The sequence below is a fragment of the Macrotis lagotis genome, chromosome 1 (assembly GCF_037893015.1).
Source record: "Macrotis lagotis isolate mMagLag1 chromosome 1, bilby.v1.9.chrom.fasta, whole genome shotgun sequence".
NCBI lineage: Eukaryota > Metazoa > Chordata > Mammalia > Peramelemorphia > Peramelidae > Macrotis > Macrotis lagotis.
In genome coordinates, this window is record NC_133658.1 from 360,080,091 (window position 1) to 360,103,142 (window position 23,052).

At 36.7% G+C, this 23,052-nt stretch overlaps 1 protein-coding gene and 1 pseudogene across 3 annotated transcripts in view; both read right to left on the reverse strand.

Moving 5' to 3' along the window:
• RNF130 (ring finger protein 130) overlaps positions 1 to 23,052 on the reverse strand; it is a 131,133-nt gene that overhangs the window by 94,756 nt on the left and 13,325 nt on the right. The window lies entirely within an intron of this gene.
• Positions 11,857 to 13,120, reverse strand: LOC141517866 (tumor protein p63-regulated gene 1-like protein pseudogene; annotated as a pseudogene).

Consider the following 23,052-nt stretch of genomic DNA (forward strand, 5'->3'; position numbering starts at 1 on the left):
CTTTTAAAATATTTGTAGATTTTTATCTAATACTCAAAGATCCCATATGCTACCAGGATAGTATATTTGTGCTTGAGGAAACTTGCTTCTGCCTCGACTTATCCAAGTGATGATGTTAGATGTCACTTCGATGTCATATTGGACAACACACACTGTTATGTTGTCATACTGGAAAACACACATATTTAACATTAAAATCTTTCACAAGCATACAACTCATTTGCACTGGGAAATATTGTTATTAAAGGAGTAAAATATAACTTGTGAAATTCAGGACAAAATGCACATGACTAATCAAATTTTATGTAATATATTTATCATACTTAAAAATAATCATTTCTTTTTCTAAAATTTTCTCATATTTAGCACTGGGAGAGGAAGAAAAATCTTTTATTGTCATCAACAAATAACAACTAAGTTTGGGTTCTTTCAAATTCTTTGTATAGTACAATATATAGTCAAGGTAAAATGTAATAATTTTATGTAAAGCATTATCTTTAGAATAACAGGTAATACAGCGAAAAATGAATTATTCAGCACTACCTACAGTTTAGGATTCATCTTTTTGAATGAAAGGTCTTGATACATAAATGAAACCAAAGAAAGGCTCTTTATAGTCCTCTTTTTGCCAGGCAGACTGAAGGCTTTTTTAATTTTAGTCAAACTGAAGAAAAATAGAAGTCTATGTTAGGGATTCTATAAGTTTACTTGTTAGAGTCAAGTGTAGTCAGGTTAGATTTTAAAAATGTGATCATTTTAAAATAGACTATATAAATCTTGGGGGGAAAACTAGAAACAAACTTTTATATTACTGAAATGTGTGTGTGTGTGTGTGTATGTGGAGATTGTTTTCTCTATTACAATGTCATGTACTGTTTTAATTAAGTGACCATTTCTGAGCAATATTATCTTAGTATTATGATCTTATTATCAGTCCTGTTCCCTAAAAGGGAAGGAATGAAGAACTGATTCCTATGACTGTTTGTAAGATAGGTTCTTAATTTACTGATTATAGTATAGATACCAAATCTCTCCATTTCTTCTCATAATATTATTTTCATCTATGACTTTACATAAACAGTCTACAAAGGACCTACCCAAAGCATTGCCTCAAGTTTTCATAAATTATTTTAAGAATGGGGTATCAGGTTGTTCATCAATTATGTCTCATCATTATACATACGACCTGCCTCTTTTTCTATTCAAAAATATCCTTGAGATGTCTTTTATATCACTTTAAATTCAAACAAAAGTTATTAAATGCCTACTATGTTATTTTAATTTTATTTTATTTTGAGTTTTACAATTTTTTTCCCCTTCTTGCTTCCCTCCCCCCACTCCCCAAAGAAGGCTAAATGCCTACTATTTTAATATGAACACATCTCATCTTAGAGCACATGTCTTGCCTTTAAAAAACTTACAATCTAACTGGAAGTAGGGAAGGGGGAGAAAAACAATATAATTGAAGGGACAGAACAATAGACTAGCAGTCATGAATAAATATGTTCAAAACCTGCTTGAGTTTATTATCTGTGTTTTACAGAGGAAGAGTTTCTTCCTCTGTACTGCTCTTACAGAGTTGTAGTGAAGCTCAGATGTAAGTGCTTTTTAAGTGTTGAATGCCAATTATATTTAATACACCAGGAAACCAGTCACTTGATGATTTCTTTGCCCATGGGATTTAATGAAACAATTCAATTATTATCATTACATACATAAGTACTTAATATAGTGAAGTGTTATAAGGTAAGAGGAAAAAGCTACACAAAATGCTCTGAGAAATGTGAGAGAATACCAAGGTAATATACTATGGAAGAAGTAGTAGCTAGGGAAAGGTGTGTTGAAATTGTATCTTGTTCTGGTTCTCCTATCACCTTCAATCCCTGGTTTAATACAATAAGTGAGTCTTTAAGTAGCCAGTATGAGGTAACAATAGTAGGAAAGAAGAATACAAAGAGGAAGACAGAAGCCACTTACAAACTGTCTCATAAATTAAAGGAGCCTACCTAGAAAGCCATTTTCAACTGCCTCATAAATTTTATCTGAGGCCACATCCTGAGACTATGTTCTAAAACAGGGGAAGCCAGCGAGGCCCCAGTGTAACGGTCCCTAGAATCTGCTAATTGCCCTCAATCTATAAGTTACTGGAGATAAGCTAAATATGTGCAGTGAAACCAGTAAAACCTTATGTAAACAAGAAAACCCTAAGGTAGTGTTGATAACTTTGAGATGATGAGGATATATTAATGAACTAAGCCCAAGGTAAGAGTAAGGCCCTCCCTAACCAACTAAATCCTTTAAAATTGGACCCACAACTCATGCCTCTTTGCCCACACAGCACTCTTTCACCTGCAATGCATTGGTCCAAGTGCTCTCAACTCTGCTTTCCAGTTACCTAAGTGTCTCTTTGACCCCTCTCCCTCCTGTTTCCCCCTTTCTCCCTTGCTCCTGTTCCCTACCTCCACCTTTCTCTACCACCCCATCCTCCAACCCTCAGTCTACAATTTTGGTCTCTGTATTCTCTATGCCTTATTCAAGTGTTATTAGTGAATTATTCCCCTGCCTACTACATCATGGTCTTTCCTGGTGAGTAACCAAATAACTGAACACGTTTTTCCAAACTCAATGAGACCCCTTTGCTGTTCCCATCTTAAAGTTCATGAGTTGGGGCCTCCAGGGTTAAAACTATCTACTCATAGCCACCCTTATCATGGACAAGCATGGTATCATGAATCCACTGATAGAAAACGAGGGTAGACAGAGAATCAGAACCGACTCCCCCAGAATGTATCCCCTCACTGAATTCAAACAGGTAGAAATATGGAGGGAGTGTTTCAGGCAAATTAGAATAGAGAAACAGTTAGCTGTCAAATTTAACTAGAATATATATATGAAGAAAATGAAATGTGCCTGGAAAGGTAAGCTGAAACAAGACTATGGACAGCTTTAAGTGCCAGAATACAGTTTGTATTTTTATGCATTTCAATCAAGAACTTTCAAAAATGGGGGTTTAAGAACCCTGGAAATCTCTAAGACCTTTACAGGATATCTGTGAGGCAAAAACTACTTTCACAATAACATTAAGTCATTTGAATTTCTAATCTAGTAAATATCAATACATTTAAGCCTTATAAACAAATCTCTTTGTCGAACCCTTATTAATTTTTAGAGTATAAAAGGTTCCTGATATCAACAGGTTTGAAAACTGTTGATCTAAATAATAGACATCAATGTTTGTTTGATAAGGTCAGGCCTAAATATTAAGAGAGAATAGCAAGGAGCTACTATGAAATAAGTCTAGATGAGACTTAAAGAGTCAATTCAACAAGCATTTATTAAAAACAGACTATTTGTGAGGCACTATGCTAAGCACTGGGAATATAAAGGCCATTCCCCCCCCCCCCAAAAAAAACCCCAAAACATATCAAATTAGTCCCCGACCTCAAGGAGCTCAGGAAAAGAGCTCTTTTTTCTCTACTGAAAGTTTTTTGGTTTGGTTTGGTTTTTATTTTTTTTGCAAAGCAATGGGATATTATGTGACTTGCCCAAGGTCACACAGCTAGGTAATTATTAAGTATCTGAGACTGGATTTGAACTCAGGTCCTCCCTACTCCAGGGCCAGTGCTCTATTCATTGTACCACCTAACTGCCCCTTTACTGGGAGAGTTGATGGAAGAAACAATAATGTATGAACAAGATATATACTGAAGAAATAGGAATAATCAACAAAGGGAAAGAACTAGAATAAAGAGGGATTGAGGAAAGGCTTTCTTTAGAAGCTGAGATTTTAGCTGGGATTTGCAGAAAACCAGGAGACTAGAATAAAGAGAGAAAACATTCTAGGCATGAAAGACAGTAAAACTGCAGTCAGGAGATGAAGGTCTTGTTAAAATGAAATAAGGAGGCCAAGATGACTAAATTTAAGACTACATGTGTGCAAGCATGTGTGTGTTCATATTGTAAGGTGTAAGAAGTCTAGAATGATAGGGGGAAAGTAATTAAAGACTCTGGATGCCAAATAGAGGATTCTGAATGGTAGTTTAATAGCATAAGAAGGTAAAATGATTAGCCCTGTGGTCTAACAAGATCAATTTGAAAGTTGACTGAAGGATGGATGGAAGACATCTGAGTTATGCCAATAGATGATGGGAAAAGGAATTCTTGGGAAGAGACTTGAGATAGGGAGACCAATCAGAAGGCTATTGTTACAATCCAGAAATAAGAGAATGAGTCTATAGCAGAGTGGTGGTAGTATCAAAGGAGAGAAGGTGACACATATAAGAGATTGACAGGATGTAGCAACCGACTGGTTATGAAGGCGTTAAGGATAACCCTTAGTCTGAAAGCCTATGTGACAGGGAGGATGATAGTACCTTTGATAATAATAGTAAAGATAAAAAATGAAAGGGTTTCAGGAAAAAAATGAGTTCAGTTTGGGAATGTCAAGTTTGAAATGTTTAATAGGTCATTGGAGATGTGTATTTGGAGGAGATTGGGTCTTGATAAATAGATGTGAGAATCAGCTACATACATAAAGATGATAAGAGAATCCATAAAAGTTAATAAGATATCCAAGGGAAACAGTATATTGAGAAGAGGACACCCAGGATAGTACTCTAAATAGTACCATGGTTAACAAGTAAAACCTGGATAAAGATACAGCAAAGAAAATTGGAACTGAGCAGTTAGAGAGGGAATAGGGGAAGTAGGAGAGAGCAGTTTTATAAAAAACTAGAGAAAACAGAGTTAACAAGGGGAAGAGAGTGATTGATGAATAGTGTCACTGGCAACAGGGAGGTCAGAAAATATGAAGACTGAGAAAAGGTCACTAGATTTGACAAATAATTACTGGGAACTTTGAGAGAGAATAAGGCAATAAGCAGAGTGCAAAAGCTTAAGAAAAGAGAGGAAAAAGTAGAGGCACTTACTGTAGATGACATTCTCAAGTTTAGCCATAAAAGAGAAGAAATTTGGGATTACAAGTAACAAGAATGGACAGAACAAGTTAAAGTTTTTGAGGATGTGATACACATGGGAGTATTTAACAGGTCCTAGGGAAATAGCCAGTAAGCAGAGAGAGTGTTTAAATATTAGTGAAAGAACAGGGAAAAATTAAAGGGAAGAAAACTGTTGGAGAAGATAGGATGGAATAAGGTCACTTATGCACATGTAGAAAGTTTGCAAGAAGAGTATTTCCTCATGTGAGATAAAGATAAAGGAGAACGTGGTAGAAGATATCTAAGTGATGTGAGTGGATGATGGGAGAAAGAATTCTTGGTGAATGTTTTCAATTTTTTCATTGAAATATAAAGCAAGGCTTTCAGCTAAGATGGTGGAAGGAGGAGCCATGAGAATTTTGATGAGGCATGAGAAGGTTTGGAAAAGCCACTGTGGTGAATGGGATAGTGAATCAAATAGAGAGGTGTAAAAGTGTTACTTTATAGCACTGAAGGTCCAGTTGAAATTATGTAACATAAATTTGTAGTAAACTTGGTCAATACAGTGTTGTAATTTTCTCCAATTACATTTAGGAATTCATCTATAGAAGCAAAGATAGTGAGTGGATAGAGGGAATAATTCTAGGCTATGATTGGAAGGGCAAGATCAAGTTAATAATAAGATGACTGATTAACTGGTTTACCCTATAGTGAAGATCAGGAAGAGAGAGGAGTATAGTTAGTATAGGAGTGTTTGAGAAAGAACTAAGGGGGTAAAGGGATTGGCAGTTACAGAGAGGATGACAAATGAGGTTAGAGATTTGCAAGGCAAAGAGAGAAGTGGAATGGTAACAGACTGTGATCCAATAAGGCCATTTCAGAGTTCATAAACATGAAAGTAGAATACCTATAGAAACTGAGGTGGAATAAAGGATTGAAATGAAATATTAAAAAAAAAGGTGTGAATTAGAATAGAGGTAGTGTAAGAAGTAGACAAACAGTATGATAGTCAGAGAGGAATAGGATTTCCATGAATAACTCAGCTGAGGTTACATGGTATAACTTGGAGGCTGGGAGTAGAGTCAGGTTAGCAAAGTGACAGGTAGCAATTTTTCCTTAACTCCTTCTTAACTTCCTCCACCACAACCTAAGAAATGTGCTAAAACAAATTCTGGTCAGGAAAATCAAGAAAAAGTCACAGTGAGTCATTTTTCCAGGGCAGCTTAGCAAGATAGACAGCTCTAGAGGCTGGCTAGGAGCAGCCCAGCACCTGGGGATATCAGGAATTGAAAGAGAATTCCTGGACCTCTTAACTAGCATTGGGAACAGGAATGTTATAGGGAATCTATATCTATTTAGCAGAATGTTATTTGGCAGCTGTTTTCCAGTACCCAGGGTATAGAGGAGAAATCAGTTGTAAGGAAGGAACTTAATCTATTGAGAAGGCAAGAAACAAGTTTCAGAAATACAGCTGTGTGGCTATGAGTCCGAGAGCAGTTGGGAGTCAATTCTAACCTTAACCCACACATAAGCCTGCAGTGGAATAAACCAGGGAAGGAGACCAAAACCAAGGCTGAGTCAGAAATGTAGTCATTCTGAACCTGCAGAACTCAACCATATATAAGCCACTCAACCAAACATAAGTTAAAAGACCCAAACTGGGTCAGAAGTTTTTTAGCATTCAGACCAGTAAGGTAGTGAACAGATCTTTCCCCTGGATTATTCCATTTTGAAAGTACCAAAGATTTATAGCTCCCCCCCATTAAGTTGTGAAAGCAGCAAAAGGGCATTAAGCTGAGATCAGACATCTCCTCTCACCCGAGGAGAACTGAGTCCAACTCAATTTTAAGTTGAAAGTCAATAAAAAGATTGGAAAAATAAACAAGCAAACAAAAAAGAACCTGATGAGGAGCTAGAATGGTGACAGAGAAATGCAAGATACAAACACAAAAGAAGTGACCTAAAAATATCTACACAAGCAAAGAATTGGAAATCGAGGGGATGTCCATCAATTGGGGAATGACTGAAGAAATTGTGGTGTATGTATATGATGGAACACTATTGTTCTATTAGAAACCAAGAGGGATGGGATTTCAGAGAAGCCTGGAAAGACTTGCACGAACTGATGCTGAGCAAGATGAGCAGAACCAGAAGAACACTGTACACCCTAACAGCAACATGGGGGTGATGATCAACCTTAATGGACTTGCTCATTCCATCAATTCAATAATAAGGGACAATTTTAGAGTACCTGTAATGGAGAATACCACCTGTATCCAGATAAAGAACTATGGAGTTTAAACAAAGACCAAAAGAACTATGGAGTTTAAACAAAGACCAAAGTCTATTACTTTCATTTTTTTTTAAAAAAGTGTCTCACGTACAACATAATTTTGCTGTCTCTAATATTTTATCTTCTCTTCAAGGATATGATTTCTCTCTCAACACATTCAATTTCGATCAGTGTAGAGCCAGACTGCCTTCTGTGGATAGAACAATGGCCCTGGAGTCATAAGTACCTGAGTTCAAATCCGGCCTTAAACACTTAATTACCTAGCTGTGTGGCCTTGGGCAAGTCACTTAACCCCCACTGCCTTGCAAAAAAAAAGAAATCAATTAAGAGCAGTAGAGGATAAATTGGGAAAAGAAATGAGAGCTATACAAGAATATTGTGAAAAGAGAATTAAGATCTTGGTAAAAATATTGCATTGGTCAAATGGAAAAACAGGTACAAAACCTTACTGAGGAAAATATCTCATTAATAATTAGAATTGGCCAAATGGAATCTAATGACTCCATAAGATAATAATGAAACAATAAAGCAAAACCAGGAAAAAATGAAAAACTAGAAGAAAATATGAAATATCTCATAGGAAAAAACAATTGATTTGGAAAATAGATTGAGGAGAGATTAATTTAAGAACCAATGAACTACTTGAAAGCCACGAACACAAAATCAGCCTACATACCATATTTTATGACATAATAAAAAGTATTCTAGAATCACAGGGTAAAGTAGAAACTAAAAGAATCTGCCAGTCCTTTTCTGAAAACTTCCAGAAATATTATAGCCAAAATCTAGAATGCTTAGGTTAAGAAAAAAAAAAAATTGTGAGCATCCAGAAAGAATTTAAATACTGTTAAGTCATAGGGTCAAAAGATATTTAGTAGCTACCACTACAAAGAAGGAGAGGGTAAGCCCTCTGAATGATTTTCTGGAAGACAAAGGAGTTAAGATTTTTACCAAGACCAACCTACATAGCAAAATTAAATATAATCCTAGATGGAGGGGAATATGGGGGAAGATATGGTCATTTAATAAAAAAGAGGACTTTCAAAAACTCTTGATGAAAAGATGAAAACTAAAAAGAAAATTTGACATTCCAAAGCAAGACCTGAGAAGTATAAAAAAGGGCAAACAAGAGTGAGAAATTAAAAGGGATTAAACAAGTTTACATTAAGATGATGCATGTATAAGACACACCTTAATTTGGGGGCCCAAAATTTGGAAAAAAATGTATTACATAAAGTTATTGAACTCAAGTTTTATTCATTATGAAATTCAAGGACTGTCTGCTCATAGTTTTCAGGCATCTTTTGGGCAAGTCTGGTTGCATGGATGCATGCTTAGTTCATTCAGCTACTCCTGACTCCAGGGCCAGTGCTCTATCCACTACACCACCTAGCCACCCCTTCACCACCTAGCCGCCCCATCACTTTTAAAAAAATTTTTTTGTACAAATGATGTATTTTTGTAAATTACTAAAATATTCTCATTTAAGAGTAAACATAATACCTCCTCCCCAAAAAATATAGACCCTCATGAGCAATAAAGAAAAAAATAAAATTAAAATTAAAAATAATAATAGGGACAGCTAGATGGTGAAATGAAATGGACAGAGCACTGGCCCTGGAGTCAGGAGTACCCGAGCCCAAGTCTGGCCCTAGACACCCAACAATCACCCAGCTGTGTAACCCTGGGCAAGTCACCCCAACCCCATTGCCCTATGAAAACCAATAAAATAAAATAAAATCAATCATAATCATAATAATCATAATAATAGGGGTGGCTAGGTGGCACAGTGGACAGAGAACTGGCCCTGAAGCCCGGAGCACCCAGGCTCAAATCTGGCCTCAGACACTCAACAACCACCCAGCTGTGCGGCTCTGGGCAAGCCACCCAACCCCATTTGCCCTGCAACCCCCCCAAATGATAATGATAATGATAATAATAATAATGATGATGATGATGATGATAAATGTGTTTCAGTCTGTGTTCCAACAGCACCAGCTCTGTTGTAGGTAGATCACATTCTTTACGATAAGTCCATCACAAAAGCTACTTCCATATTTTCCCACTGTTGCCATTGCTGATCACAACTCCCTCCATTTGTACTTCCCCAATACTATATACTATATTTTCTCTCCTTTCACTCTATCCCTTTTCTTAAATGTGCTATAAGTAGCTGAATGGCACAGCAGACTGATCACCAGCCCTGGGGCCAAGAGGCCCCGAGCCCACATACCACCTCTAAGGCCCAGCAACCACCTGGCCCTGTGGTCCCGGACAGGCCATCCAATCCCAGCCCCTTGCAAGAAGTAAAAAAGAAAATGTGTTATATCTGACCTATTTCACACACAGTCCACCCTCTCCTCCATCACTCACATCCACCACTTCCCCTGTCCCCCTTCTCTCCTTCTTATTCTAGATGTTTATACCCCATTGAGTATATATGCTGTTTCCTCTCTGAGCCACCTCTGATGAGAACAAAGGTTCTCTCATTCCCCTCTCGCCTTCCCCCTTCCATATCACTGCAATAGCTCATTGTAATGATAAAAAACTTATTATATGAAATATCTTAGCCTATTCCACCTCTCCGTTCTCTTACTTCCATTACATTTCCCTTTTAGCCACTGACTCCATTTTTACAATACATTATATCTTCAAATTCAGCTCTCTCCTGTGCTTCATCTATAAAAAGTTCCTTCTACCTGCCCTATTAAATGAGAAGTTTCTTAAGAGTATTATCAGTATCATTTTTCTATGCAGGAATACATGCAGTTCATCATCATTAAGTCCCCCATATTTTCCCTTTCTCCTCCAATCTCTATGCTTCACCTGAGTCCTGTATCTGAAGATCAAACCTTCTGTTCAGCTCTGGCCATTTTAAGAGGAACATTTGGAATTCCCCATTGAAAGTCTGTCCTTTTCCCTGGAAGAGGATGTTCAGTTTTGCTGGGTAGTTGATTCTTGGTTGCATTCTAAGTTCTTTTTCCTTCTGGAATATTATATTCCAAGCCCTATGAGCCCTTAATGTAGTTGCTGCTAAGTCCTGTGTGATCCTGACTGCAGATCCACAATATTTGAATTGTGTCCTTCTGGCTGCTTGTAATATTTTCTCTTTGACTTGGGAGTTCTAGAACTTGGCTATAATATTTCTGGGGGTTGGTTTTTTGGGATCTCTTTCCAGGGGAGATCGGTGGAGTCTCTCAATTTCTATTTTGCCCTCTACTTCTAGGATATCTGGGCAATTTTCCTGTAAGAATTCTTTAAAATTCTTTAAAAATAATGACGTCTCTTTTCCTGATCATGACGTCCAGGTATCCCAATAATTTTTTTTCCATCTGGCCAATTCTGTTTTTTAAAGCATTCTTCTTCTCAATAACTTTTTGAATTGTTTTATCCATTTGACTTTTGCTGGTTTTTAACATGTTATTTTCTTCAGCATTTTTTTGGATTTCCTTGACTAAGCTTCTGACTTCTTTTTCATGTTTTTCCTGTATCTCATTTCTTTTCCCAATTTTTCTTCTATCTCCCTTACTTTTCAAAATGTTGTTTGAGTTCTGTCATAGCCTGAGCCCAATTTCCATTTTTCTTGGAGTCTTTAAATGAAGCTTATACTTCCTCATCTTTAGATTGAGTATTTTGATCCTTCTTGAGATCATAGACAATATATTTCTCAATGGTGTTCCTTTTTTCTCTGTTTACTCATTTCCCCAGCCTGTGCCTGGTTTGGGGATGCTTCCTGAGCTTTTGAGTATTTTTGGGACACCCCTCCCCCACAAAGATCTCCATGTGTGAAGCTCTGTGAATGACCACAAGCGCACCCCTCTGCCACAGGACTGAGGTTGGGGGACCCTGCTGTTCTATGGGGGTCCTAGTCTGTGATCAGGATCTGAATGTCATCAGAGGCCCAGAGTCCTGTTCCATGTACAGAGGACAGATCTCTGAAGTCTCTCTCCACTCCCTTCCCTTTGGTAAGCTGAGCACTCAAGGCTCAGTTGCCTGGGGGTTCCTGCTTACCAGCTCTGTTTCCTGGATCTGGGCTGCCAGCCACCTCTGCTCACTGAATACCCTGAGGGCTGGGCTTTATGCGCTCCCTCTGGCAGAGGTTCCCCTCCCATCTTCCAAGATGCACCCGGTGCTCCCCCAGGTGTAGGTCAGGAAACTTCCCCAGTGGCAGCAGCTCCCAGGTGCCCAGGGGCTGCCTCCAGGAGACTGAAGTTCTTTCACTCTGGTGGCCACCCCTCTAACCCCAAGGAGAGGAGTGCTTCCACTCTTTTCCAGGTTATCTTGGGGTAGAGAATTGCCTCACTAGATCCCTCTGCGGGGTCAGTCTGAGAATTTAGTTAAGAGTCCTTATTTTATGAGTTTTAAGAGAGAGCACCTAAGAGAGGTTCTTCTCCTGTAGCCATCTTGGTTCCACCCCCTCCATTACTCTTAAGAGGAGACATTCTGACCTTTTAAATTACTATTTTTTTATTTTTTATTTAATTATTTAAGGTAATGGGATTAAGTGATTTACCCAAGGTCAAACAGCTAGGTAATCATTATGTGTCCAAGGCCAAATTTGAATTCAGGTTCTCCTGACTCCAGGGCTGGTGCTCCATCCACTGCACTACCTAGCTGTCCCTATTCTGATCTTTTTAAATGAACATGCCAGAGGGGCTGCATTGGGGAATGTCAAAAGAAGCAAAATCCACATACTCAAGAAAAATAACTAGGAGTAAATAGAAAATAAAATGCCATCTAATAGAACTGTCAATTGGATTCAATTTGCCCTTTATATATAGCTTGTATTGTTGCCGAGTATTCAGTATCTGAAATCTGTACTTCACCTTACTATTCATAAGCCTAGAGATGAATAACCATTACATACCCTTTGACCTATTGATCTCTGGGTCTCCTATCTACCTTTCAGCAAGTGATTTCCTTTAGTCACAACAATCAGGGGCAGCTAGGTGGCGCAGTGGATGGAGCACCAGCCCTGGAGTCAGGAGTACCTGAGTGCAAATGTGGCCTTAGACACTTAATGATTACCTAGCTGTGTGGCCTTGGGCAAGCCACTTAACCCCATTGCCTTGCAAAAACTAAAAAATAATAATAAATAATAATAATAATAATATAAAATACAGTCACAACAGTCAATGACAACTTCAATAAGCAAGTAGATTGTGAAATACAGAAATTTAGAAGCTGATTTTGCCTTGATATAAAGTAGCCTAGCTTGGCCTCACTGGTTTTGCTTTGATAGACAATCAGAATTAAGTGTCTTGTTCAGGGTCACATGCTAGTAAGTCAAGTTACTAAAGTCAGATTTGAAGTCAGATCCTCCTGACCCCACTGTACTGACCCTTCCTTACTGTTGACAAAGGATACGGGTCCCATGTAGGTCGTGATGAAACGAAGTCATTCCAAGATCAGCAAACCACTGCCTCGACCAAATAAAGGGAATGCCTTCTGCACCTTCTTAATGACTTGAATTAATAGTCTTGAAGCTTTCCAATTGGCAAAAATATGCAATCTTTTAATCAGCATCTGCCACTGGATACTCTATAACAGTGGCATATGGCAGATTGGTGAACCAGGGATTCCATCTGTCTCTGAAGGAGGTGCATCTTTGCTTATCCTACTGGATTCAAATCCCCAAATCTTCTCACTTATTCAGTAATTTAGGGGGAAACTCAAAATCTCCAAAAGAGATTTAAAGATAGTCTAACCACCCACTGGTACCATAGATTAATGAAGTCATATTTATAGATCAGCAGGAATTAATCTGTGATGAGATCTGGTCATTTCTTTTCATTGTTCCAAAGGTCACTTTCTGTTAGCATCCCCAAACCCTGCACATCTGTATCTTCCATGGGCAGGACAACTAACCAATCTCCTCTACAGTCTGTTCAATGGTTTAAGTGACAATACATGGGTTGTGCATGTTGAGGGACCACAGCATTGGAGCCAGCAGATCCTGGCCCCAACACCTGCCTGACTTCTGTGCGATATCCATGCCTGAGTGGATCTGGATCAGCATCTTGGAACTCATGCCTGCTGAGGTCACTGAAACCTATATCTACAGCATGGGTGCCATTGCCACTGCCCCCTGATGAAGGTGCAGGCCTGGGGTTGGTTGTGCTGATGAAGAGAATTTTAGAAAAGTTGGACATGATAGATTTCTGAAGAATACTGAATGAGAACAGAAAGTAGTTTATCTATTTATCATCTCTGCATGACACCTTCATAAAAATTGATTGTGTTATGGCATAAAAAATCTCACCTACAAATGCAAAAAGCAGAAATAGTAAATGAATTTTAATATAATACAACAAAATTATATTCAAAAGGGTTTTTGAAGCACAGATTAAAAAATTGGAAACTAGCTTAATTATAAAGAATGATTAAGTCAAAGAACAAATCATAGAAATAATTAATAATTTCATTAAAGATCATGACATCAAGGAGACAGTCTACTAAAATTTGTAGGATTTAGTTATAACTATAGCTATATCTATAGCAGTATTTAGGGAAAATTTTACATCTCCAAATTCTTTAAAAAAAAACAACGGGGGGGGGGAATGGATCAACACATTGTAAGCACAATGTAAAAAAACCCTAGAAAAACAAATTACATTATCTCAATTAAACACCCAACATAGAAATCTTGAAAATCAAAAGAGAGATTAATTAAACTGAAATTTTAAAAGCCATTGAACTAATAGATAAAACTAGGATTTGTTTTAGAGAAAGACAATGACATTTATTTTATTGGTTAATTTGATATAAAAAAAGAAAATCAAATGATCAGTATCAAAAATTAAAAGGGCAAATTCACAAACAATGAAAAAAATGGAAGTAATTACTAGGTATTATTCCAACATTAGGAAAACAATAAGCATAACTGCCCATACAAATAAGAAAAACCATGATTATTTCACAAATTGCAGAATGTTTGTTTGTTTTGGCAAGGCAATGGGGTTAAGTGACTTGTCCAAAGTCACACAGCTAGGTAATTATTAACTATGTAGATGGGAGTTGAATTCAAGTCCTGCTGACTCCATGGCTGGTGCTCTATCCACTGTGCCACCTAGCTGACCCTCAGAAAAAGTTTTCAATAAAATACAACCCCCCCATTTCTATTAAAAACCCTAAAAAGCACAGAATAAATGGAGTTTTTCTTAAAATCCATTATTAGGTAGTTATCTACCTAAATCAAGAACAAGTATTGTTTGTAATGGGGATAAACTAGAAACCTTTCCGATAAAGTCAGGGATGAAGGAAAAATATTCAAAATATTCAATATTCTAGGGGTGGCTAGGTGGTGCAATGGATAGAACACTGACTCTGGAGTCAGGAGTACCTGTGTTCAAATTCAGCCTCAAACACTTAATAATTACCTAGTTGTGTGGCCTAGGGCAAGCCACTTAACCCCATTTGCCTTGCCAAAAAAAAAAAAAAAAAAAAACCTAAAAAAATATTCTATTAGAAATGCTAGCTATAGCAATGAGACAAGAAAGAGTAACCAAAAGAATAAACAGACAATATGAAAACAAAACTATCACTTTCTGCAGATGATATGTGATGGTTTACTAAGAATTTTAAAGAGTCAACTAAAAAAATTAGTCAAAGCAATCAACAAAAATTGTTATCAATGGGCGACTAGGCAGCGCAGTGTCTAGAGTACTGGTCCTAGAGTCAGGAGTAACTGAGTTCAAATCCGGTTTCAGTCACTTAATAATTACCTAGCTGTGTGGCCTTGGACAAGTCACTTAACCCCATTGCCTTACAAAAAATAAATTATTAGCAAAATTGTAGAATATAAAATGAACCCATACAAATCATCAACATTTCCACGAATTACCAAAAAACCTAGCAGAAATATAAAAAGAAAAGTTCTATTTAAAATAACCACAGACAGAGGCCGGATTTGAACCCAGGTGCTCCTGGCTCAAGGGCCAGTGCTATGTCTGCCACCCGACTTCCCCTACCATTATTATTACTGTTTTATTTTATTTTGGGCCTTTTGTTTGGGGGGGTTGCAGGGCAATGGGGTTGGGGTGGCTTGCATGGGGTCACACAGCTGGGTGATTGTTGGTGTATGGGGCTGGATTTGGGCTCGGGTGCTCCTGACTCCAGGGCTGGTGCTCCGTCCACTGCACGACCTGGCCATACCTACAATTATTATTATTATTTTTTAATTTTAATTTTTTTCTCTCCCCTTTACTTTATCACTCATGTGGGTCTATATTTTGGGGGGGAGAGGTATGTTTACTCATAAACAAGAATATTTTAGTAATGTATAAAAAACATTATTTGTACAAAATAAGAATAAATAAATAAAAAATAAAAAAATAACTACAGACAATACAAAACACTTGGGAATCTATATAGCAAAGAACCATTTTATAGAGCTAATAAAAAATATAAACAATTCATCTGAAGGAACAAGATCAAGAATATGAAGGGAATTAAAAAGGAAAGTCAAAAGCATATTTAAAAATTGTAATCATCAAAACAATTTGGTACTGGATAAGAAATAGAATTGTTGATTGATAGAACAGATTAGGTACACAACATACAGATGCAAGTGAATAGAGAATATGGTGTTTAATAAATCCAAAGATTTTAGGGAATGAACCCATTATTTGACAAAAACTGTTGGGAAAACTGGAAAATAGAATGGCAAAAACTTCTACTAAGGTAAGCTCAAAATGGGTTCATGAATTAGGCAGAAAAAGTGATATAAACAAATTAGTGAAGCATGAAAGAAATTACCTGTCAAAACTACGGATATGAAAAGGGTTCCTGACCAAAAAAGAGTTAGAAAGGCTCATAGGACATAAACTTGATAATTTTGGTTATAAAAAATTAAAAGCAGGAAGAAAGACAGGAAAATGAAAAGAAATCTTTGAAGGAAATTTCTCTGTTAAAGGACTCATTTCTCAACTATACAGGGAACTATGTTAAATTTACAAAACTAGGAGCCATTCTCCAAGTGATAAATGGTCAAAGGATATGAACAAAGGATATGATAGAAAAGGAAAATGATAAATATGGGAGGGGATGTGAGAAAATAGGTATACTTTTTTAGGGTTTTTTTTTTGTAAGGTAAATGGCGTTAAATGGCTTGCCCAAGGCCACACAGCTAGGTAATTATTAAGTGTTTGAGACTGGAATTTGAACCCAGGTACTCCTGACTCCAGGGCCGGTGCTTTATCCACTGCGCCACCTAGCCTCCCCAAAAATAAGTATATTAATGCACTTTTTTTAACTTTTGCAAGGCAAGGGGATTAAGTGACTTGCCCAAAGTCATACTGCTAAGTATTAAATGTCTGAGGTTGGATTTGAATTTAGGTCCTCCTGACTCATTAGCTGCCCCACTAATGCACTGCTGGTGAAACTGAACTAGTCTAGCCATTATGTAAAGCAATTTGGAAGTGTGCCCCAAAAGTTATTATATTGCACATACCCCTTTACCCAGTAATACCACTACTAAGTCTATACCCAAAAGAGATCAAAGGAAAAGAAAAAGGACCATATGTACAAAAAATATTTATAGTAACTCTTTTTATGGTAGCAAAAAATTGGAAACTGAGAGGATGCCCATGAACTGGGGAATGGCTGAACAAATACTATGTGATGGAATACTACTGTGCTATAAAATATAAAAAGGATGGTTTCAGAAATATTTGGGAAGACATAAATGCCCTGATACAAAGTGAAATGAGCAGAACTGGGAGAATAATTTACACAGTAATACCAATATTGTAAAGATACAGTTATGTTATAAAGATATTGTGAAAGACTTAGTGACTGTACTTTAATACAATGACCGACTTACTACAGTGCCATAGGACTCATTCAGATGGAGACTCAGTGCAAACTGAAGCAATTTTCCTCTTTCTTTCATTCTTTCTTTCCTAGAACCTGGTTAATGTGAAAATTTGTTTTTCATGCCTTCATATTTGTAATGGATTCTGTATCTCTTGTTTCTTTTTTTTTTTTTAAGGCTTTTGCAAGGCAATGGGGTTAAGTGGCTTGCCCAAGACCACATGGCTAGGTAATTATTAAGTATCTCAGACCAGATTTGAACCCAGATACTCTTGACTCCAGGGCCGGTGCTTTATCCACTGTACCACCTAGCCGCCCCTGTATCTCTTGTTTCTATAGGTGGGAGGAAGGAGAAAAATTTGGAACTGAAAATAAAATAAAATTGAATTTTTTAAAAAATATGATGAATTTGTAGTAAATCCAAATAGCATGGTCATTCCAGTAGATGTTTCAGAATTAAGAACAGTAATGGTGGTTATGGTGACAGAATTAAGGAGTGGAAGAATGGGGAGACAGAGAAAAGACATCAGGACAAGAGATTTATGAATATAGAATATTAGAGAAATAGACTCAAGATGGTAGAGGAAGGGAAGTTTATCCTGAACAAAGAAGGTGACAATGAAGGGGAAGGAGAGTTGGGAGAACTAAAATATCAGAAGACTGTCTGGAAAAAGAAATTTCAACAGTCAGATGTTGGAGGTAGAAGTTTCAGGTGAGATTTCAGGGAAAGTATAAATATCGTAGCCTACTGGACATATCAAACTGTTGTCAACATTCAAATACACATCTAAAAGGGAAGTTAGTTGGTGCAGTGGATAAAGCACTGACCTTCAAGGCAGTAGGACAGGAGTTCAAATCTGGTCTCAGATACTTGACTCTTACTTGCTCTGTGACCTTAGGCAAGTCCCTTAACCCTGATTTCCTCACATCCAGGGCCATCTCTATTGGTCCTGATTCATATCTGGCCACTGAAAAGAGATGGTTCTGGAAGACAAAGGGAAGTTTTTAGCACAGTCCCCCTTCACTCAAATCCAATTCACATGATTGTCATGATATTGTAGTCTTCTTCAAAAATGAACTAAAACATTATGTCCAAAAATAGGACTCATATTTCCTCTGACTCACCCCTCTTCTATTTCAACAATTTTTCTATTCCCATAGTTTTATAATCTTAGTATCATCTTCAAATTCTTACTCTTCCTCACACCACATAACCATAAGGAATAAAAAGAGGCATATGGAAGACATTGTTTGCCCTCAAAGAGCTTAAATCTTGTTAACTAGGTAAATGAGAATAGCAAACAATATAAGACATTATATAATTAACTGTTAAAATGAGTGGCACAAGCTAGAAGTTTGGATAAAGGAAAAATCATGGAAAGGAAGATAATATAACTGGCTGAAGCAGAGGGTTGGTTTGGGGAATAATAAGATTACATTGGATTGGTGAATGAGGACAGATTACCAAGAGTTTTTTAAAAGTCAAATTGAGGAGTATGGACTAATGTGGCTTCAGAGTCAGAAATGTTATCAAAGGGGGTGTAATGATTCCTAGATTCTGAACTGACTTCTTTCTATATTTCAGAATGATTGGGTAGAACCAAAATGAGGCAAAAGGCTGGAAGGGACCATATCTTTGTCTAAAAGAATTTGTCTGTGATAGAAATGAAGAAACTGAGCTCTGAGGAAAGGAGATGATTTGTCAAAGTCCTAAGCTAGAGGATAAAGGACCAGAAGTCTTGGATTCTAATTTAAGAGATCCCAATTTACTTGTCACATGAATCCAGGCAAGTTATTTATCAGCCTTTATTTCCTCACCGGGAGATAAGGATATTAATACCTGCTCTGACAAATTCACCAAGTTATGATGAAAATCAAAGGAAACATTATATGATAAAACACTCACTCTTAGAAGGATAATTACTTTTACTAGGTGTGAGAGTTCTTTATATAAATATAGTGACTTGTGAAAGCTCCCTTTATACAAAGATAGTATCCAATTTTAAGATTTTCAATAACTTTTCCATCTGCCCTATTTTCTTTATTATCTAGCTTAGAAGAGTCAAACTCTGGGTCCAGATTAAAATATCACTGGTAAATATTTAACAAAATGAATAAATATAAAACACAATGCAGATAATGATAATTTATGGTTTCCTAAGTCAACATTTCCACCACTACACAAATCCATTTATTTCTAATTGAGACTGACACCTGTAATAAATGATCAGTTTTCTTTTCTACATTAGTTATAAGAAACTGAGGGGGGGAAAGTATATGTCTTACAGAGAAACAGCTAGGTGGGATGAAGGAAAAAAATTATAAAGTAGATTGATATATATATAAAATCAGAGGCCTTGAAGTAAGGAATGTAGATTTACAGGATGTAAATCAAGCTAATTTACATCTAATTGTAAACAAAAGGAATCCCTCTCTATAGAAAAAAAGTAGAAAAATTTGCAACAAGAATGCAAGAGACCATAAAATTATAATGTTGGATGAATTAGTTAATCAATTTTCAGATCCACATATCCATATTATATCTCTTAAGGATCTGGTTACCAAATTGTGGGGAAGGGGAGGTTTGATAAGGAATTGGGACCCACATGGAAAAAGAACTAAATACTTTAGGTAGGTTTTTGACACCTGCAATACCCAGGACAAGGGAGAGGGATTTGTGGATATGATCTTGTGCCCCAGGTGTACCCATTTCTTTTAGGGACACCTGTTCTTAAGAACATTTCAACTTTGCTTCACTAATGGCTGTTCTGAGTTCTTGGCAAGGTACTTGTTTCTTACAACACCACTGATCAGTGTGGTATTTTTGTTTGTCCTTCATTCTTGAAGAGAACCATGGCATCAGGAAGGTGATGCCTCACAAGAAAATTCGATTTTAAGTCAGGGAGAACTGTGTAAAGTCACCATTCTCACTCTTTCCTTTGGAGTCATCTGGGTCCATGCTAAGTTATAGATTGGGTCAACTAGAGATGGTCCTGGATGTAGAGGCTGAATTTTCATTTTCAGTATATTATAATAATAATAACAATAATAATAATAATAATAATAATAATGATAATTGAGGAGATAGGAAATAACTCATGTTGGATTTTAAGGTCACACCCTATGGGACAGGAAAGACTAGTAGGTATACCTATGCCCATTGAGTATTGTCTTGGCCACTCTTCGGAGGGCTGCACCTGTGGCATTCATAATAGAGAGTAACTGGATTCAGATGCTAAACCACTCCCCAAGCACCACCCTTATCTAAGCCACTGTGGAAATGCATTTAAATGAGGGCCCCCAGAAGAGAAGACCTTTTCTTCCTTTTTTCCTCTTTTTCACTTTCTTTCACACTCTAAGCTAGAAGACAAGTTGGAGAACTATGGCCTCTATTCTCTTATGGCAGTTTTTTACTTTCACTTTTCCCTCTGGTAATTTCAGCTAAAACTTTGTTATTCATCCTGTCCTCAAGCTGCTTACAAGCATGCTTGCTATCTCTTCAGTAAACAGGTTTTAATATGTGAATTCTGCAGTCTTGTGAAACAAATTCTGAACTATTTCAACTCTAGGTCTGGTCGTGAATTCTTTCACTTTCAACAGCTCTCAATCTTTATTGGCAGCACCAGTTTCTCCTGCAACTATACATGTTGGGATAGGTCTGAGGCATCATTTAAAAGGATGTCAAGTTTTTGGAAACATAAAAGATTGTTAAATTTTAATATTATTCCAACTCCCAATTAGAAAACAATATTGAAATGTGAATCTGAGTAACTATTCCTCCTCCCCCCAAAAAAGACAACTTCAAACTCCATAAAACTCTAGGTAGTAAAAAAAAAAAAAAGCTACAAATAATACATACTCAGATTTATATTACTAATTATTTACAATGATAAAAACTGTTTCACAAGACCTTAAGATACCAAAAAGACGGTAGTGATGGATCAACTCCAGTTAAAATGCTACATGCTAAAAGTACAAATGCAACCCCTATTTTGGAAGATTTTCCCTCTTGTTTCTACCATATCTATTGCCAATTCTACCTCTAAATAATCTCTCCTATCCCTACCATTCTCCCTATTTACATAGCCACCACCCTAGATCTTCCCCATTCAAGTACTTTTCATCTTTCACCTAGACTATCTTAATAACCTTGTTAGTCTCATCTTCTGGCCTCTTCCTTCTTCATTCAGTTCTCCAGTTTGCAAAATAATCCTCATCTAAATGTCATTTCTCTGCTCAAAATCCTTCAGTGGTTCACTGTTGTCTTTACCTTAAAATACAAACTCCTCAATCTAACAAATGAGGCCTTCCAGGCAGTTAGGTGGCACACTGGATAGAGCACCAGCCCTGAAGTCAGGAGTACCTGGGTTCAAATCTGGTCTCAGACGCTTAATAATTGCCCAGCTGTATGACCTTGGGCAAGTCACTTAACTCCACTGCCATAAATAATTTTTTTTTAGGTTTTTGCAACGGCAAATGGGTTAAGTGTCTTGCCCAAGGCCACACAGCTAGGTAACTGTTAAGCGTCTGAGACAGGATTTGAACCCAGGTACTCCTGACTCCAGGGCTGGTGCTCTATCCACTGTGCCACCTAGCCGCCCCCATAAATTTTTAAAAAAAATATGCCTTCCACAATCTTGCTTCACCCTTCTTTTCCAAACTAATTTTACACTACTCACCTTCAACACACTTTACAATTCAGCCAAAATTGATAACTTGCTCTTCTATTTGACCTTCCAGCTCCAACTCTCTGAATTTCACACAAGCTTTCTTCTATGCCTGGGATGCAATCTCTCATCTTTACTTTAAATAATCTACTAAGACTCAACTCCAAGAAATTTTCCTTGAGGACCCCCCCTCCCCACCCCTTGGTGCTTTCACCTTCCTCAAATGACTTTACATTTACTTATCTACATACATAACACCATACATAGCATCCTAATGAAATTTAAATAACTTAAGGGTAGGAACTTTGAATTTTTTTATTCATAGTGCCTAGTAAAATATCTTGCACATAGCAGGCATTTAATAAATGTGTGTAAATGAAATGAAATTTACATATCAAATTTGGAAAGAAAGGAAAATATGAAAAGGCTTATTTCAAAATTAAGCTCAACTCTATGATATGGCCAGAAAACATAAATGCATATGATAGAAAAATAATTTCCCCTGGAAATTTCTTTATCAAAATGAAAGCATACTCATACCAAAATGATATATATTTCAAAAACATCTATTTATTTTCAAATACAAAGTATATAGGAAGTTCCTTAGTATCTTTATTAACATTAAAAATGTTTTTATAATGCACTTGAGAAATAAGATCTTATAACAAATCATTACCCTTTCTTATTCAATGTTTTACCTAGAAGGGAAGGCTAAAATATCATCTGTACACCTACAGTGCTGAACATCTCAATCTACACTGCAAGGACCATAGATAACTGAACCATGTCAGCAGGTTTCAGCATCAATAGCTGTCCATTATCATCTGTCATCTGTACTTTGGTACTGTACATCACAAATGGATTTTGATTGTTTTTCACATGCTTAGAACTCAAATATATCAGCTGGATATTCTCCATGACATAATGAAAAGCAACTTAAGAATGATTTTAAATGATGGCTAATACAAATCACTTTTCATGAAGAGACAATCAAAAATAATTTCTATCATAATTGATATTTTATATACATTGCAGAAGTGATTTTAAAATGCTTTGGAATGATAGTTTAATACAAGAAGAGAAGATATTAATCAGGATAAATGAAAATTCTATGCCAGGTCTATTAAAATACATTAGAAATTATTAAGCATAAACAGGGGTTAATTATGTATAACTATTCCTCAACAGTGGAAATATAATACTGTGTAAAAGTGATCATTAGAGCCTGAATTGTTTATCTCTTTATGTTTTTACCAGTGTAGAATTATACAATCACATGGAAAAATTATTGCGTCATGTGAGTATTTTACCAGCTATATATAATCCCGACAGATTTATAGCA